Below are 19,966 nucleotides of genomic sequence, written 5' to 3'. Positions count from 1 at the left end.
TGTCGGTTTGACTTTTTGTGTGATTAATGTTAGCTCTTTCACGAGCCTCGATCTTGCATAGAAAAAAACAAAAACACAATTATTTGCGTTTAATCCAAGATAGTCACCACACCACGTGACCTATAACGTCACAATTATGATAACAACATTCTGCACGGGTGTCGCTCCTACCCTGAAAGTTTCGTCTCAATCGGACATGTAGTTGCTGATAAAAAACAAGGTTTAGCCCGTACGGACGGACGGACAGACGTACGTTCAGGACGGAAGAACACTGTATGCTCAAATGGAGAAGACGTTCATAAACTCGATAATGGTAATGGGGCGAGCTGGTATGTTGGTAATAAGCATCAACCATAGGTTGTTAACAATAGCGCAAACTGATTGTCTTAATGGCTGCTCCAGCGTCGACGTTCCTTGTAAGATAATTCATGTTATTATTATTATTTGGTTTTTGATAAGGCCAAGTAAAAAAATAAAAATGTTTCTCGTCCGGACTTTTTTGAAAAAGGAGGAGGGAGGCCCTTACTATTTACTATTTTCATTTTTTTTGCTATTTTTTTCCAAGATGGCTGCCATGAATTGAATGACCACTGTGGCTGACTTAAAGACTCTATAGTTTGTCCAATGTAATGTGAAACATGCCAGTGTTGATTGTTACCGAAAGGCCTGTAATTTCAGGCCTACTTTATATAGTAGGCCTAATCTAGGCCTACTTTATTAACTACAACAGGGCCAGAGACCCGTGTTGTACTCCCACCTCCCACCATTAAACCAACATCATATGGTAGGACTATGGCCTGACAGTATTCACACTTCAGAATACACGAAACTACAACTAGTACTAGGCCATCCAAGTATAGCGTTACAGCTACATATGGATTTTTTAATGCACCAAGTATTTAAAAACAAGTACACCAGAAAATGTATGTCTTGATATGGCTTCAATATTTACGCTATATCACGACGCCAACTTACTTTCGTTGTTTGGTATCCATCACCAATGTCATCTCCATCGTCAAATTCTCCACTGGCAAATTTAGCGAAGAGCTCGTTCAACGTTCGCTTCTCATCTACAACTGATCTCGCGAACCAAGACTTCAGTCTTCAAACCTTTTGTCGACGAACGTATGCTTACACACACGAATATCGTCATATTCCCCACTCAAATTTGTACCATTAAAAGTATGAAATGCAACATTCTTACACGTAAATTGCACTTGCGCAGTGCACAGCCGCTGCGAGAATTGACCGTCTTCAGCACAAAGTGTCTGCGTTAAGCCGAGCGTGTATTAACCAGGAAGTTCCGTTAGAGGGCGCGATCCATAATAGTTCAGATCATCAATGCACAAGATACGATCAGCAAACGCCCAGAAACGGCGAGTTTTACACCGACTTTCTTCGCAAAACGATTTTTTTTTCAACAAATATATATTTAAAAAAAAAAGTATTAAATAGGAAATAAAAGTAGGCGGCGACTAAAACGGAAGCGGGCGGGGACGAGAAACATTTTTTTTTTTTTTACTTGGCCTAAACACTTTGTTTTGCTTTGAGAAACTCGAGTATGAATTCACTCCAACTTCCTAGAAGTTCATGGTGTTGAGAAATCTGTGTGACCATTGCTCGATCACTAACCCCCGATAACACCTTGTGGTTTAACACTTTGTGCACATCTCTGCTACTTCTCGGCCTCACCTCGTGTTAATATCTTGTTTCTTGATTCCTCGACGGTCCTCGTAGCTCGTACTCTTCGTACTCTTCCGTTCAAACAGCACGTGGGAATGTACACAGCAGCACGAAAATAACCTTCCACGCCACAAACACGGGACACAGCCTGAGCAAATCCCTTTCCAATGACGTCAAAATGAATAGAACGACATTGTGACGTCACAAACATTACGCCCATCAAAACCTGCGCTGTTATTCCCAACCTATGGTTCAATTGTTTGTCCGTGGTAGTTTGACTCGGCCAAGGTTAGAACAGTCGACAGGTTCAGGGAACATTCAACGAACTTGCCACTGGCACTTGTTGCACAACATAAGGGAAGTCGTATTTATGTTTACCGGTGCATACCTGATACACCTACCTTCTGGGAACGTGACGCTGTATGATGCTAACATTCCTGCTTCTTCTTCTTCAAAGCTGGAGAGACGTGCTTTTTAAATCGACATCTTCGACGATAAAATGGATGAGTTGTGTGTTCGTGCATGTGAGGCTTACTTTTTGTGTTTATTAATTACGTACGTCTATTCATTAATTACGTATGACCTACTATTGAAATGTATACCTTTTAACTCTTCAGACTGCTGAGACCCTTTCCACCTTTGAAGACTCTGAGATTCCTAAGATCCTCAATACCCCAAAAACCCCTAAACACCCCAAAGACCCAAAAGACCCAGACGACCCAAAAGTCCCTGAGGACCCAAAAGACTCAGAAGACTGAAAAGCCATAAAAGAACCAGAAGACCCAAAAGACCCAGAGGACCCAAAATAACCAGAAGACCCAAAAGACCCAAAAGACTTCAAGGATGCAAAAGACCCCCAAATCCGGCAGGCAGGTATGCTGCAAGGTAGTGAAGACCTGTGAAATTTGGTCCAATATACCAATGGGCACCACCCCCCCCCCCCCCATTCGTTATGATTAAACAGACACGAATTTTAATGCCTCCACCCCGAAGGGGCCGGAGGCATTATGTTTTCGGGTTGTCCGTCTCTCCGTCCGTCCGTCCGTATGGGCTAAACCTCGTTTTTCTCAGCAAAAACCAAATGTCCGATTGAGACTAAACTTTCAGGGTAGGAGTCGCACCCATGCACAATGTTTTTGTGATAATTATGACGTCATAGGTCCCGTGGTATGGCAGCCATCTTGGAATATACGCAAATAATAATAAAAATTATTTCTCAGAAACCACTGAATGGAAAAATTTGAAACACATTGTCAAGTACACCAAATGGGGAACAAAAGCATGGCAATGATGACATCATAGGTGAAGAGGTATACCAGCCAAAAATGTTTTAATCGAATTCCTTATTATTATTATTATTACTAGGGCATGCCCGTACTATATATATGCCCGTACTATATATCTATCTAAAATTATATCCCCCCCCTCTATTTACATGAAATGGTTTGGTCCATTCGCAACGCCAAAGCGAACGGCGAACGGCTTGCGAGTACAGTGACAATCCCCCCCCCCTCTATTTACATGAAATGGTTTCGTCCATTCGCAACGACCACAGAACCCCCCCCCCCTCTATTTACATGGAATGGTTTGGTCCATTCGCAACGCCGGCACACGCGATCGTTCGCTGCTCTCTGATTGGTTGAATCGTTTTTTGGACATAGCTCGGTAAGTAATTGTCCGATTAATATGAAACCTTGAAAAGGCACATCCTCGGGTCCCCAGCAATATACCTGGCAAGTTAAAAGTATATCGGACCCGTGGTTGTCGAGAAACAGCGGTCACAGACAAACAAACGTACAGACAGAGATTACTGGAATTATAGATAGATTAACGCACAGGTTGTAAACCTGGTGCGTTATAGCGTTTGCCTGGGAATTTTCTGTCGCTCATTTCCGTGGCTCAATTTCCGTGGCTCAAAAGTGAAGCTAGTTTCTGTCGCTCAGATGTGTAGACAGTTTCTGGCGCTCAGATGTGTAAACATGACGTCATCAAATCTATATTTATGCTGCCGGTTCTGCTGCGAACTACTTCACCATGGAAAGTACCATATGAATAATAATTTCCATGTGCCAACCTGGGCGGAATCCAAGTGGATTCACTTGACTTGTTATTTGTATACTGAATCGAGGCTCGTGAAAGAGCTGACATTTACTTCACACACAAATCAACCAGACAAACAAAATATATAAAAAGAGGGAGCGGAAGACAAGACGGGGAGAGAAGGGGAAGCACACAAACACAACATTTGAGAGCAGGAAGATGTGTGGGAGGGAGAGGGCTTGGGGGGAGGGGGCGTGGGAAGGGGTGGGGAGTGGGAGAAGTATGAAACACAAGGACACCAAGGACTTCCAGGACAGAAGTTGGTATTTCAAAAAAGTGGAATTGGGGTATAATTAGCGGGGGTAGAAAAGATCAAGGTTTTGGATGGGGGAAGATAAGAGATGGTGGTGAACAGCTGTTTTAAAGACCTGGAGGGTGGAGTGGGATTGAAGAGAGTGAGGGAGTTTGTTCCAGAGGCGGGAGAAAAGAGAATGAAGGAGTGAAGGTGAGCAGAGAGTCTTCATTTTGGCAGTTTAACCATAAGAGGGTTGCAGGCAGATCTTGTGCGACCTGTAGGAATATTTGCGGGACAGAGCCCAGAGAGAGCTGGGGGGGGCAAGGCCAGAGAGGAGTCGGTAGAAGACGGAAAGACCACCAACCTGCCTGCGGTGAGTGAGTGAGAGGCCCTTGGATTTAGCTTCATCGCGGGAGATTCCAATGATTCTGAACGCTTTGGTTTCAACAGCATGAAGACGAGGAAAGATGTGAGGCAGGAGCACCAGCCCAGAGGGGAGAGCAGTATTCCATAGAGCTGCGGATGAAAGCCTTGTATGTGGTGAGGAGCTCAGTTGTGCCAAGGAAGGACTTCGCACGACGGAGGATGCCCAGTCGGTGACTGGCTTTGGAGGCCAGATTTGAAATGTGGTTTTCCCAGGAAAGATCATGGCAGATAGTGAGACCCAAAAGCTTGAGTGACAGAACTTCTTGGAGAGGATTATTCAGAAAGTGGATGGGAGGGTTGTCCTGTCGGTCTTTTCGGAGAGACATCGTAAGAGTGTGAGATTTGTCAGGATTGAAAGACATGTTCCACTTGTTTGCCCAGTCTGTGATTTTGTCCAGGTCTGCAGAGAGTGAGGAGGCTGCAGACTGCCGATCTGAGGGATGAGGAATGGAGCGACAGAGAGTAGAGTCGTCAGCAAAGAGATAGAGATGATTTTCAAGAGAGTCAGAGAGATCAATGATGAAGACCAGAAAAAGCACAGGGCCCAGAACACTGCCTTTGGGAACTCCAGCCTGAACAGGAAGAGGAGATGAGAGAAACCCATTCAGGGCCACACGTTGACTATGACGAGAGAGGAAGTCCGCCAGCCATGCGTGGAGATTTCCATGGATACCAAAGGAGGAGGGTTTGGTAAGCAGAGCGGGGTGCCAGACCGTATCGAAGGCACGTGAAATGTCAAGGGAGACAGCTCTAATTTCCTGTTTGGTGTTGAGGACCTCCATCCATTGTTTGAAAGCAGAAGCAGCATGCCCAGAGTAGAGTGACCAGGTCTGAACCCAAACTGATGGTCAGAGATCAAGCCATTGGAGAAGAGGAAAGATTTCATATCTGAAGCAATGATGGATTCCATGACTTTGCTGATAATTGGGAGAAGGCTGATTGGTCTGTAGTTGCTAGGATCTGTTTTTGAACCTTTTTTGTGCAAAGCGGTGATGTTGGCTGATTTCCAAGCAGATGGCAGATGACCATGAGCAAAAGAGAGGGTGAAGAGAACAGAGAGAGGGAGTGAAAGAGCAGAAGAACATGATTTTAGGACCTGTGGGTTGATGCCATCAGGACCAGTTGCAGAATCAGAGTCGAGGGTTGACAGAAACTTTTCCACCTTGTCAGGAGAAAAGGATGCAGAGTCCAGGAGCAGCTGGGTATGACTGGGTACGGTGGGTACAGAGAGGGATGGGTTTGGGACACCAGATTTAGAGGCAAACACAGAGTTGAGACATTCAGCTTTTTCACATGCGGAATCAGCCATGTAGCCGTTTGAGGTGAGGGAGTGGATGGAGGGGGGACAAACACCAGAAACAGATTTGACCAGAAGCCACTAGGATTTGGAAGAGGGAGACAGATAAGAGAGTTCAGTCTTCAGAATGGAGAGATATTGTTTCCTGGCTCTCCTGAGGGTGGACACACACTTGTTTCGGGCTTTGTGAAAGGAAATGAGATTTCCTTCCGTTGGATTTGCTTTCCAGGAGACGAAAGCAAGTTGTTTCAGGGCAACAGCCTCACCACAAGATTCCGTGTTCCATGGACGGGAGGAAGGGTATGACAAATGAGAGCAATTTACTTTGGAAGAATTCCCAGGATGAGTTGATGTCAGAGGCGGTAGAGATGGGAGACCAGTCCAGATGATTGATGGCTGCTTGAAGACCGTGCCAGTTGGCCTGAGTGAAATGCCAAACTCGTCGACGCTGAGGTGGCTCTCTGAGAATGGTCAGAGAGATGTCCACTTTAACAAGCACATGATCAGATGAGCCGATTGGAGCAGAAGAAGAGCAGCAGACATTTTCAGGGAAGTTAGTCAGAACCAAGTCCAGAAGAGAAGATGCTCCGTTGACTGAGATCCGGGTCGGGAAATTGACAGATTGTGTCAGTCCCAGTGAGTCGCAGAAGTCCTTTGCTGAAGAGCCATGGCTGGTGAGAGCGGTACACACACCCAGCCAACTGGCATGGTGACAACTGAAATCACCACATATGAGGAAGAGAGAGTTGGGATAGGTAGATAGAAGTTGGTCCATATTATCAGACAGCGAGATGTAGATGGAGTCATCACTGTTTGGTGGACGGTACAACACACATATGAACAAATGGTGGGAGCGAAGGGGAAGCCGTAGCCAAAGGTATTCCTGGGGGTGAGGTGGAGAGAGGGCAGTGGAGGGCGAGTGAGGAAGAGAGTTTTTTTTATAAAGATAGCAACCCCACCTCTGGGACGAGGCTCAGGTCTATCATACCGGAGGAGGGAGTAACCTGGGAGAGATACCAAGGAATCAGAGACATCATGAAGGAGGAAAGTTTCTGTTAAGCAGATCACATCTGGTTTGTCAGAAGCAACCTGTATGGAGAGATCAGTCAAGTTTGAGCGAAGGCCTCGGATGTTTGAGGTCCATACCGTTAATGAAGAGGAAGGGGGAGCATAGGATACAGAACAGGGGGGGGGGAGGGGTAGGGTAAGATGTGGAAGAGGAGGAAGAGGTAGGGAGAGCTGTTGAAGGCGTGTCAGAGATTTCAGAGATTTCAGAGATTTCAGAATAGCTTGGAGAAAGGGAAGAATGGGGCGGACAAAAGGTTTGATGGAGATTGGGTGAGGCACAGTGAGGTGTTATTTGAGAAGGGGGAAGAGCGAGGCAGAAGGTTGGGGGAGATGAAGGTGAAATTTGGAAGGGGGAAGAAGCAGGGAGGACGCTTTGAGGAGGAGGGGTGAGAGGGGAGTCCAGGAGGGGAGGAGCGAGGGAGAGTCTCGGAGGGGAGGGGTGTGGGGGGAGTTTAGGAGGGAGGGGAGGGAAGGGGCAAGGGGGGAGATTTGAAAGGGATGGGTGATGGGGAAGATTTGGAGGGGAGGGGCAAGGGGGAAGATTTGAAAGAGATGGGTGATGGGGAAGATTTGGAGGGGAGGGGCAAGGGGGTAGATTTGGAGGGGAGGGGTGATGGGGAAGTTTTGGAGGGGAGGGGTGATGGGGAAGTTTTGGAGGGAAGGGGTGATGGGGAAGATTTGGAGGGGAGGGGCAAGGGGGAATATTTGAAAGAGATGGGTGATGGGGAAGATTTGGAGGGGAGGGGTAAGGGGGTAGATTTGGAGGGGAGGGGTGATAGGGAAGTTTTGGAGGGGATGGGTAATTGGGAAGTTTTGGAGGGAAGGGGGGATGGGGAAGATTTGGAGGGGAGGGGTGAGATTGGATTTTGAAAAGTGTACGAATCATGGGAAACGAACATTTTTTGCAAAATGAGTTTGAGACCTTCGAGTCAAAAATACGTTTGAGGATGCTGAAGGAGGGATGGAGTGCTGGAGAGTTTCGGGAATGTAGAAAAGAGGAACTGTAAGAGATGGTATTTTTTTTGGAATGAATAGATTTGTTGAGCAAGACGAAAGCATCCTTTTACAGGAGAAGAAGAAAAAGGTGTTATAATATTTGACAGAATACAGTTCTTCAGGGGAAAGATTAGACCTTTCTAACCACGTGATCGCGTGATCATGAACAACGTGAACGAAGAACGAATGAACAAATAAGAACAACAAATAAACGAATAAGAACTAAGAAGGAAATATTTTTTGGGGTTTTTTTTTTGAGTTGAGATATTAAACAAGGAAGTATGGGGTGAACGACTGGGACGAAACAGAGAACGAAAGTAATTGCAGCGCATTCGACGAACCGCTGAGAGAAAACAAAACCACAAGGCCGGAGACGGTAGCCTAAGCCTACTAGTACTCGTACTAGGCCTCAGAATACGCGACACGAATCAACCGACGATTGTGGATACATGTATGAAAAATTAACACCGAAAATCTTCCTAAAGACACGCTATGGGTACACACACCGAACGATAGATACAGTCTCGACAAAAACACAATTGTGAAAAAATTACTTAGCTTCGAAAGCGTGAGCGCATGGAACAGCTTCGAAAAACGTGACCTCCAATCTTGCGCATGCGCAAAATCAATCTTGCCAAGGCCGTAACAGCTATCGGCTCAAAATCCTTTTAACTGTTGATTTGGTACAGTTACACGTATCGGGAATTTGGGACACCTATCGGGAGTACATACGACATCGCGATTGTGAACACGATTATCGATCACGATTCTCGATCACTATCATCACGATCATAGTGTATCGATCACGATTTGAAACACGATGGAATAATATTTACCGATATGAACAGTGATGCAGCTTTTATTGAAATTCTCAAGATACTCTTTAGATTTTGATGATTTGCGTGTGATATGATTCAATGGATGTTTATATGAATCGTTTAAAATAAGAAAAACCTTCAATTTATGATATTTTGCCATCGCCATATGCAGATTCGCCACGGTCGCACGAACGACGTTTCGATACGTGAACGTACCCGTTTGTTTGCGAACGGGTACGTTTTTCATGGAAGTCTTTCACGAACTTGCTGTCCTTGTCTGACGTGCGACTGAAGGTGCTACAGGAATGTGGAATTTATTGGTTTCATGCTTCAGCATTTGCCGTATCTGCCTTGTCTGTTTGCTTCTGGCCTCCCACCCGTGCATAGCACGGGTATCTCTCTTGTATAATCTAACACCACTGTTGCATATAGTTTGAAAATTATGTCGTAGGTCACGTGGTTTGGCAGCCATCTTGGATAGAAACATGAAGCAATTATCCGATCAACCCAAAACTTCACAAACATGATCCCTTACTCATGCATATGCAGAGTGTACATTTTTAAGGTCATATGTCATGTGGTGTGGCAGCCATATTAGCTTGAAAGGCGATATTTAAAAAATAAGTCCCTTATCTGAAACTGCTTCACCGATCGATGTGAAACCTGTCCTGGCTGGTGAAAATGTGATACTTGAAAACAGCTGAAGGGATTTAAATCAAACTTGTTTATTTTTAGGACAGTGAACGCGGGCATCTACCTGTTGTGGGACTATATGGAGGCATATTGGAGACACAATTGCATTGTTCTAGTTGTTCCAACTAAGTCGATTATTAGCTTTGCAACCCATTAAATCGATGATTGGCTTTCGCATGGTAACATTCTTGTTATACTACGACAGTAGGAACAAGATATTCGGCAAATACTCTTTAATTAGGTAATGGAGCATGTGAGTAGCTGGGTAGTGAGGATGCCACATGCAAGGGTGTCATCTCAGCTGCTAAAGCCAACAATCAGGACACAGCCCTGGGCTCCAGTCGATTGCGGCATTTCACTTAGTCAGTGGCTCCGGTCCATATCACATGCTTAGTTGCAGCACCAAGAGGGTCCTCCTGGTGGCCACGCCCCAGGGGTAGCATGTCACATTGTCACATCCACAGACCCGCACTGACGTCAGAGGGAGGGGAGAGAAGGGAGGGAACTTAATGGTGTGCCATGCAGGGGTGACTTCATATGAATTACCATATTGTGGAGGCCTTCACCTTACCTTGATTGTTTAGCACTCGCAGGTTCAGACAAGATGGACTGATCACATGACACCATTCGCCAAGCTAACCTGTCTATGACACAGAATATTGTGGTGCGGGAGCACACACGTTGAACAAAGGTAGGCCACAACGCTTTGGTTATCATCGAGCTCTTTATTCATTGCTCACTCATCCGCACTGGAGCGCTCCGGGCTGCGCGCCCGGTGTATATCCCGCAACCACGTCTACCCCTCGCTCCCGCGGCCACGCCTACCCCTACCGACCCGCTCAGCAAGCCGCTCGGCGAGCCGCTCGATGAGCCGCTCCGGGAGCTGCTCAACGAGGCGGGCAGCGCGCAAGCGAGCGAGCTGAACGTCTCAGCCTGGACAAGCCTTCTGTGCTTGACGTCCACCAGTAGACCATTGGCACACAGGAAGTCTGCGCCGAGCAGTGCCATAGGCACGTCGGCAGTGACGAACGACCATCGGAAAACCTGCCCTCTGAACTGCAGAGAAAGGCAGCGTTTTCCGTACGTGCGAATGGACGTACCATTTGCGGCAAGCAGCGCAGGGCCCCGGCCCGCGGACTGCTTGTTGGACGTACCGGCGGGAACGACACTCACCTGCGCTCCCGTGTCGCACAGGTAACGGTGCCCGGATAAGGTGTCCGTGATGAACAACAGGCTGCCACTATGGCCGACGCTCATGGCAGGAAGCGAGCGCCGGCCTGGTCGTTTCCCGACCTGCCAAAAGTACAAGGCGGGCGACAGGACCAGGCCTTGTGGCCGAACCTGGCATGGAAATGGCACCAGGTCTGGCCCGGTGGTGGTCGCCGCACCGGTTGCGACGATGGTGGTGGGCGGGGCATGGTGGCGGCCACGCACGGATCCACCAAACCTACGCCGCGCTCAGAAGGAACCGAACGCCATGCCACGCGGCGATCCGCCAAACCTACGCCGTCTTCGGGAGGATCCGAACGCCATGCCACGCGGCGATCCGCAAAACCTACGCCGTGCTCGGAAGGATCCGAACCACCCGCACCGTGCGTGGCGCCGGGACCCACGGCGGCCGACGGCCGTGCTATATGCCGGCCGCGCGTCGTGGGCTGCGAAGTACTTGTCCGCCTCCCTGGCCAGGGCTCACGTTTCCGTAATGGTCGACCCGGCCAACGCGAGCCGCACCTGTACAGGCAGCGCGCGGAGGAAGAGAGCACGGAACAGGAAATCCGCGCGGTCGTCGCCGAGCAGGGCTAGCATGTAATCCATGTGGGCGGACGGGCGTGTGTCGCCGAGGGCGGGAAGGTGCAAAAGACGGTCGGCGCGGTCGGCCTCTGGGAGGCCAAACGTATCGAGGAGCAGCTGCTTGAGCGCCGTGTACTTGCACTCGTCCGGCGGGTGCCGGATGAAGGACACGACGCGCACGGCCGTGCCGGAGCCAAGGGCAGCGACCACGTAGACGTACCTCGTGTCGTCCGCCGTGACGTCCCGGAGCTGGAATTGGGCCTCGGCCTGAAGAAACCAGGTGTCGGCCTGCGCTTCCCAGAACTCCGGCAGCTTGATCGCGTTGATGGCCATTGCGCGTTCGGGGGTTCAACTATGGTTGAACCAGTCGGAGGTCACCAATGTGGTGCGGGAGCACACACGTTGAACAAAGGTAGGCCACAACGCTTTGGTTATCATCGAGCTCTTTATTCATTGCTCACTCATCCGCACTGGAGCGCTCCGGGCTGCGCGCCCGGTGTATATCCCGCGGCCACGTCTACCCCTCGGGCGTGGTCGCCGCCCACTTGGTGCGTGGAATGATGCCCTCACGCCAGTGAGCTTTCGTGTCCGCCACAATATTAACCTGTCAGCCTCACACAAAAACAGGACGACTTAACCGAACAAAAAGTAGTCCTTGTTACAGGTAAATATTAACTATTCTACACAAGCACATAGTCCATGCAATAGTAACAAATATGGGCAGGAAAGAAGTTAAATGACGTTGTGGATGTCTTTATTTACCTTCGACATTTGGCAGGTCTGCAAAAGCTTTGCATTGCCGTTGTTATTGTTGTTGTTGTTGCTGTTTTTGTTGTTGGGGTTCTTGTTGGGGGTTAATTTTTGAAATGTGCATGCATTGGTCGGATAGCTGCCGGACCACACCCACATCTGTTCACTTGACTCCACCCACCATAGCACCAAGACAAAATTATATGGCCACCATCTTGGTTTTCTGGTGGGCCTAGCTAACACGTTAGGCCTGTAGACCTCTGCTGATTATACCCTGCCCGGGTTTGTTGTGCCAGATTTCCATTGACTTTGTTTGGGTCGAGTGTTATTGACGATAAGGGACCCTGAAAAATTAATCATATGTCAGTTAATAACAGTGAGGTTTAATTGTTTAATCAAGCCAATCAGAATGCACAGTGGGGTGTCGATGTAACCTTTGAATAGCGCATTGAAAGTGTTTCTCAATGAGCCCATGTGGTGTTGTGCAGAGAAAGTACGCTAGAGGGGGCGTGGCCAAGAGGAGGAGGAGTTCCGGAAAAAGGACGGAGCGTGGAGAGGATTGGAACGGGACGTGCGTTCGTTGTTGGATTGAATAAAACAGTTGGACCTTACTGAATTCTTCTTTCTGAACTTTACGACACAACAAACTGGCGACGAGAATGGGACTTAACTTGAATCCACCGACACCCTTTCTGCAGAACCCGGGTGAGCCTTCAATGCCTTTTACGGCCTGGATTCGTGTCTTTGAAAACTACGTGCTGGCGATACAGGAGACTACACTTACTGATGCGAGAAAGCGCACACTTTTGATACATTGCTTTGGCACCGATGGTCAGAGACTCTTCTATACATTAACTCTTCTATACATTAGCTGATAATAGCTATGAGACTGCACTTGCGGCCTTGAGGAAGTTTTTTGTCCCAAGAGTTAATATCGTGGCAGAACGATATAAATTTCGGCAAAGTGGTCAGGAAAATGGCGGCGAGTCTACGTCACAATACATTTGTAGGGTTATAAAGATTTCTCCAGGCAAGAGTAGGCGAATTATCGGATTATCGCAAACATCACAAATTGCATTCTTGGATTTAAGAATTAAAATGTGTTCTGAAAGTGTGCAGTCTGAGCAAGGGAAGATTGTATGTGGCACAGAATAGACATTCCCATGTTTGGAATCACCTCGTGACCTTTGTGGATGTGTAAAAGACAGAGAGTTGACTTAGCCCGGGGTTGGTATGCAGCAGTCAATTAGTGAGGGTGAACAGGTCAAAAGGATTTACCTTTAACGGATAGAACAATGGGTTTTTTCTCCATCCCATGTGATAGTCATCTTGGGCAAACTTCTGAGTTGCTTCATGATAGAATCCAGATGGACTCCGGCGCCAGAATATTGACCCGGCCAAGCTTTCGTAAGTGACCCCGAAATTCCAACTGAATAAGATCAACGGGGATGGGGCTTATATAACGAACATCGTGCAAAGCTTGAGGAGAGAATCCCTATCGCCTGTGAAGACGCGTCGTTCTGTGCGTTCTGTGCTTTCTGTGCGTAGAAATCTAAATGTATAGTGTGTAGATTTAGGTTTCTCTCCATACGATGTTTGAATAAATCTGAGTGGAAACTGCGGTGACGCCTCCTTGATCCTCGTCTTGAGAAATGTCTTCAAGAAGAAGTTCACCGCAACTTTAACACATTGCTTCATTAAGGGAGATGGTCGTCACATGCGAGTTTGGAGAGCTGACAGACAAAATGATCCGGGACCAGCTGGTCGATAAAACAAATTCACCTCGGATTAGAGAGCCGTTACTGCTAGAAACGGGACTGACATTACAGAAAGCTAAAACCATCGCTCGACAGACTGAGTCGGCAATGGCGGAGGCCAAGATCATCGGTCAAGGGACTGCTAGCGCCATACAGGCCATACACGCTGTGCAGACACAGGATTCGCAGAGCAGCAAAAGACCGTTTAGACTCGCTGGGAGAGGTATTTCAGATCAGCGATCCCAACCGGCTCAAGGGAAGATGTGTTATAGATGCTGTTCTGTAAAACACACAGCTAATTACTATGGATGCCCAGCAAAGGACGCACACACAGTGCATCAGCTGCAAAAAGAGAGGACATATTGCTGAAGTATGCCGGAGCTCAAATACGTTCACGAAGTGACTGTGCCTGTCGTGAATGTGTCGAGTGTAGACAATAGGATTCGAGATGCTGATAAGATAATGTGCAATGTACATGTTACTGCTGCCGGGGGAGAGCCGGTGGACATTGAACTAATGCTAGATACAGGCTCGGCAGTGTCGATACTTCCTGAATCTGTCTACATGCAATGTTTCAATAATGTGTCACTGACTGAGCCAAAACTACACCTGGTTAGCTCCCTGAGAAACCCGATTCCTGTGCGGGGTTGCCTGCATGCCGATGTGACTTTCGAGAATCACTGTGCACCTGCTGAATTCTACATAATGCGAAGCGGCACTGCCATTCTGGGCAGAGACCTGGTTGCTGCACTTGACATGCAATTGCTGAATGGTCGCATCGCTTCTACCACCCAAAACAGGGCAAATCGAACACCAGTCACAAATGCTACAGGTGACAGCAAGGAGGACACCCTGGGCTGTGCAAAGGGGTTTATTCATCCCGTTAAAATACGGCCCAATGTGACTCCAGTCCAGCAAAAGCTGCGCCGCTTGCCTTTTTCTGTGAGAGATGCTGTTTCTCAGGAGATGAAAAAGCTCGTTAAATTGGATGTAATTGAGCCAATTGAATCTTCAGAGTGGGTTTCACCAATTGTAGTGACAATGAAAAACGGAGGGATTCGCCTGTGTGTGGATTTAAGAGAACCAAATAAATCGGTGGTGATTGAAGGATATCCTCTTCCGCATATGGAGGAGATGTTTGCCGAGCTGCGAGGCAGCACACTTTTCTCCACACTGGATCTGCAAAGTGTGTACCACCAGGTTGTATTGCATGAGCTCAGCAGGAACCTCACTGCCTCCGTTACGCACGAGGGACTGTTTCGCCACAAATGAATCCCTTACAGGCTCGCTTCAGCACCCCGTTGTTTCCAGAGGATGATGTCGGCCATTTAATAAAAAAACAGCCCGGAGCTCGGTGTTACCTCGACAATTTAATAGTTTTTGGACGGACTCCCGAAGCACATGATAAAAACCTCAGAGAGGTCCCACAACGTATCGATGCAGCTGGGCTGAGACTGAACCTTTCAAAATGCCACTTCAGATAGACGGAGTTGTCATTTATAGGACATGTGGTGTCACACGCGGGACTGAAACCTGACCCTGCTCATGTTGTTGCAGTGTCACAAGCACCCCCACCGAAAGACGTGCAGAGTTTGCGCTCTTGTCTCGGACTCATGTCATGGTATGCAAAATTCATCCCTAACTATGCATCAGTTGTGGAATCTCTGAGAGAGTTACTATGGGGACCATACACCTTCTCCTGGTCAGTCAAGGCACAGCAAAGTTTTGACTCAGTTAAAGAACTGATTATCAGTAGTCAAGCTCTCACTCTTTTTGATCCCGAGCGATACACCACAGTGACAACTGATGCCTCTGATTATGGTCTTGGAGCGGTCCTGATGCAAATCCATGCTGACAAAACAGAGAAAACCATCGCATTTTCATCCCGAACGCTGACTGAATAGGAAAGAAAATATTCCACGGGGGAAAGGGAAGAACTTGGATGCGTGTGGGTGACAGAGAAGTGGAGGATTTATCTCTGAGGCAGACATTTCACATTATGCACTGACCACAGTCCTCTCACTACACTGCTTTCCACAAAAGGATTGGGAAGAGCTGGAATGCGCGTAGCCAGATGGTCCGCTCGACTTCTGTCATTTAATTATGACATTCAGTACAAGCCTGGCTCTGAAAATGTAACAGCTGTAATGTAACAGATTGCTTGTCTCGCCTGCCACTGCCTGCTTCAGAGCCAAGCCTGGAGGATGATGTTGAGGTTGTCGCGCTCACATCGACCCTCACTGCTGTGACAGCTGAAGAATTCAAAACTGCCTGTATTTCCTGCCCTGTTCAAGCAAAGCTGTGGGAAATGCTTTCAAAGTGCTGGCCGAAAACGTCCAAAGGCCATGATCCTGATCCCCTTCCTTACTTCAGATTGCAAAATGAAGTCATTACAAGAGGACTGCGTGATGAGAGGTACTCACCGCCTTCTTGTCCCGGATGCACTACAACCACATTTCATCAAATTAGCGCACGGCACTCACCAGGGCATAGTGAGGACAAAGCAGCGTTTAAGGGATCTGTACTTGTGGCCGGGAATGGACGCGCAGGTACAGTCCGCAAACAAAGCTTGCATTACTTGTCAGCAGCACGACAAGACAACTGTAACACACGCATCACCACTGCAACTGGTTCCTTATCCTGATGCAGCTTGGGAGAAACTGGCAATCAATATAGTGGGGCCCTTCGATTTTGCACTACTGGACTGTCGTTTCGCTATCACACTCATCGATTACTTCAGCAAATGGCCAGAAATTGCCTTCAGCTCCCAGGTCACTTCCACTACAGTGATCAAGTTCCTGTCATCTGTCCAGCAGAGAAGGTGACCCAAAAGAGTTGATCTGCGACAATGGTTCACAATTCACCTCTCGGGAATTTGAAACCTTTCTGAAAGACAGAGACATTACACACAGAAAGTCAGCAGTCGACTACCTGCAAGCGAATGGAGAAATAGAATGATTCAATCAAAGATTAAAAGAAAGCTTGCTCACTGCTAACATCGAGGGGAAAGACTGGAAAACATTTACAACGGACTTTCTTCAAACATACCGGGCAACCCGACATGCCACAACACAGCGATCACCTGCTGAACTGCTTCATGGGAGAGAGATGCACACCAAGCTTCATGTATCTGGATTACAGATGCCAAAGGCCAACACACACCGTCACGCAAAACCACAGCACTCACAGTACAAGAGAGCGGAACAAGCAAAATGCATACACCGACAAACGGAGGTGGGCAAAGGATGTGAACTTTGAATGTGGCTCCTTCGTCCGATTGAAGAAACCTGGCATCCTCCGAAAGGGACAATCTACATTTTCAGCGCCTCTCCAAGTTATGGAACAAAGAAGATCTCACACGTACAAACTGTCCGATGGACGGATCTGAATGCTTCTCATTTAGCATCTGCCTGTCAAGTGAATGAAAGAGACGATGCCGAGCAACCACTCCTTCCTGACATCACCTCACCACCAGCTCAAGACACTTTAGAATCTGTGCCGGTCGGCCGGGATACCAGAGTTCGCAGACCAACAGTCTGGACACGAGATCATGTGATGATGTAACCTAAAGTTCTTCGAGAGTAAGAAAGGGAAGCTATGATAAACTGTTGCATGTCTATTGTTAATTGTTTTATGCCATCCACCGTTTGCCCTGTTCACGTGACTCGTGGTGGTCTCTCTCGGCTCTCCCCCCGTTGGTATTTTGTGCATATAAGATTGTGCACGGTTCTGTTTAAATATTATTTAAATATGTTTAACCTTTCCCCTTCAGTGTTTTACTCAGTGGTATTTTACAACACTCTGTTTTTCTTCCTATTTAAAAGGCTTTTCTCATTTTCCTCTCCAACTCATTCCACTTCAAAAAAAAGAAATTCAATATCTTATACGTCTCCCTCACTACATGGTCTAAATTCACATTCATTCCATCCCTCCTCCATCGTTCTGAATCGGATTGCTAACTTGAAAATCACAACAAACCCAATTTGTTTTCAATGTTCGTCTTTCATTAATCATCCACTTTCTAAACTCCCCTCTTGCCCCTCCCATCCAAATCCCCCCCCTTGCACCTACACTCCTAAACTCCCCCCTTGCCCCTCCACTCTTAAACTCCCCCCTTGCCCCTCCACTCCTGAACTCCCCCCTTGCCCTTCCCCTCCTGAACTCCCCCCTTGCCCTTCCCCTCCTAAACTCCCCCCTTGCCCCTCCCCTCCAAATCCCCCCCCTCACCCCTACACTCCTAAACTCCCCCCTTGCCCCTCCACTTCTAAACTTCCCCCTTGCCCCTTCCCTCCTAAACTCCCCCCTTTCCCCTCCCCTCCTAAACTCCCCCCTCACTCCTCCCCTTCAAAACTCCCCCCCAACCCCTCCCATTCAAATCTCCCCCCATACCATTCCTCTCCAATTCTCCCTCCTCCCCCCTCCTCCTCAAAACTGCCTCCTCCCCACTTCGTCTCCCTTCTATCTCATACCTCCACCCCCCCAACCTTCTACTTTCCTCTGCCCCCCCTCAAACAACCCCTCACTGTGCCTCTTCCCTTCACCATCAAACCTTTCATCCTCCTCATCCTTCCCTTTCTTGGAACTCTTCTGCAATCTCTGACACACTATCAACTGCTCTCCCTACCTCCCCCTCTCATCCTTCATCTTACCCTACTCCTCCCCTCCCCTGTCCTGTACCCGATGCTCCCCCTCTCTCTTCATTAACGGTATGGACCTCAAACATCCGGGGCCTTCGCTCAAACCTGACTGATCTCTCCATACAGGTTGCTTCTGACAATCCAGACTTGATCTGCTCAACAGAGACTTTCCTCCTTCAAGATGTCTCTGATTCCTTAATATCTCTTCCTGGTTACTCCCTCCTCCGGTATGATAGACCTGAGCCTCGGCCTGGTGGTGGGGTGGCTATCTTTATCAAAAACTCTCTTCCTCACTCTCCTTGCACTGCCCTCTCTCCTCCTCACCCCCAGGAGTACCTCTGGCTACGGCTTCCTCTCCGCTCCCACCTTTTGTTCAAATGTGTTCTGTACCGTCCCCCAAACAGTGATGACTCCATCTACATTTCACTGTCTGACAACATGGACCAACTTCTATCCACTCATCCCAACTCTCTCTTCCTCATATGTGGTGACTTCAACTGTCATCATGCCACCTGGTTGGGTGTGGGTTCCTCTCTCACCAGTCATGGCACCTCAGCAAAGGACTTCTGTGACTCACTGGGATTGACACAATCTGTCAATTTCCCGACCCGGATCTCAGCCAATGGAGTATCTTCTCTTCTAGACTTGGTTATGACAAACTTCCCTGCTAATGTCTGCTGCTCTTCTTCTGCTCCAATTGGTTATTCTGATCATGTGCTTGTCAAAGTGGACATCTCTCTGGCCATTCTCAGAGAGCCTCCTCAGCGTCGACGAGTCTGGCACTTCACTCAGGCCGACTGGGACGGTCTTCAAGCAGCCATCAATCGTCTGGATTGGTCTCCCATCTCCACTGCCTCTGACATCAATTCTTCCTGGGAATTCTTCCAAAGCAAACTGATCTCTCTCATGCACAGATTTATCCCATCTCACCTTCAGTTGTCTTACCCTTCCTCCCGTCCATGGTACACTGAATCTTGTGGTGAGGCAGTTGCCCTGAAACAACTTGCCTTTGCCTCTTGGAAGGCTAATCCAACTGAAGGCAATCTCAGTTCCTTCCACCAAGCTCGGAACAAGTGTGTGTCTACCCTCAGGAGTGCCAGGAAGCACTATCTCTCCTCACTCAAGAATGAACTCTCAAACCTGTCTCCTTCCTCCAAATCCTGGTGGCGTCTGGTCAAATCCGTTTCTGGTGTTTGTTCCCCCTCCATCCCCTCCCTTACCTCAAATGGCCACACAGTTGACATCGCACGTGACAAAGCCGAATGCCTCAACTCTGTGTATGCCTCAAAATCCTTCGGCCCAAACCCATCTCTCTCTGTTCCCACCCTTCCCAGTCGAACCCAACTGCTCCTGGACTCTGTGTCCTTCTCTCCTGACAGGGTGGAGGAGTTTTTGTCAAACCTCGACTCTGATTCTGCAACTGGACCAGACGGCATCAGCCCACGGGTCCTAAAATCCTGCTCTGCCGCTCTATCTCACCCTCTCTCTGTTCTTTTCACCCTATCTTTTGCTCAAGGTCATCTGCCAGCATCCTGGAAATCAGCAAATATTACCGCTTTACACAAAAAAGGTGCAAAAACAGATCCTTGCAACGACAGACCAATCAGCCTGCTCCCAATTATCAGCAAAGTCATGGAATCCATCATTGCTTCGGATATGAAATCTTTCCTCTTCTCCAATGGCTTGATCTCTGATCATCAATTTGGTTTCAGACC

At 48.0% G+C, this 19,966-nt stretch overlaps 1 protein-coding gene across 1 annotated transcript in view; it reads right to left on the bottom strand.

The window, feature by feature from the left end:
* The window catches only part of LOC144893095 (ubiquitin carboxyl-terminal hydrolase 36-like), a 34,665-nt gene extending 33,604 nt beyond the window's left edge, over window positions 1-1,061 (bottom strand). Inside the window, exon 1 of the mRNA XM_078782752.1 lies at window positions 976-1,061. The gene's annotated coding sequence lies outside the window, so the exon portion shown is untranslated. The remainder of the gene's footprint in view (window positions 1-975) is intronic.
* Between the last annotated feature and the right edge of the window lie 18,905 nt (window positions 1,062-19,966).

This window comes from Myxine glutinosa, chromosome 7 (genome assembly GCF_964187855.1).
Source record: "Myxine glutinosa chromosome 7, kmMyxGlut1.1, whole genome shotgun sequence".
Classification (NCBI taxonomy): domain Eukaryota; kingdom Metazoa; phylum Chordata; class Myxini; order Myxiniformes; family Myxinidae; genus Myxine; species Myxine glutinosa.
This window is presented reverse-complemented; position numbering and strand designations above follow the sequence as displayed.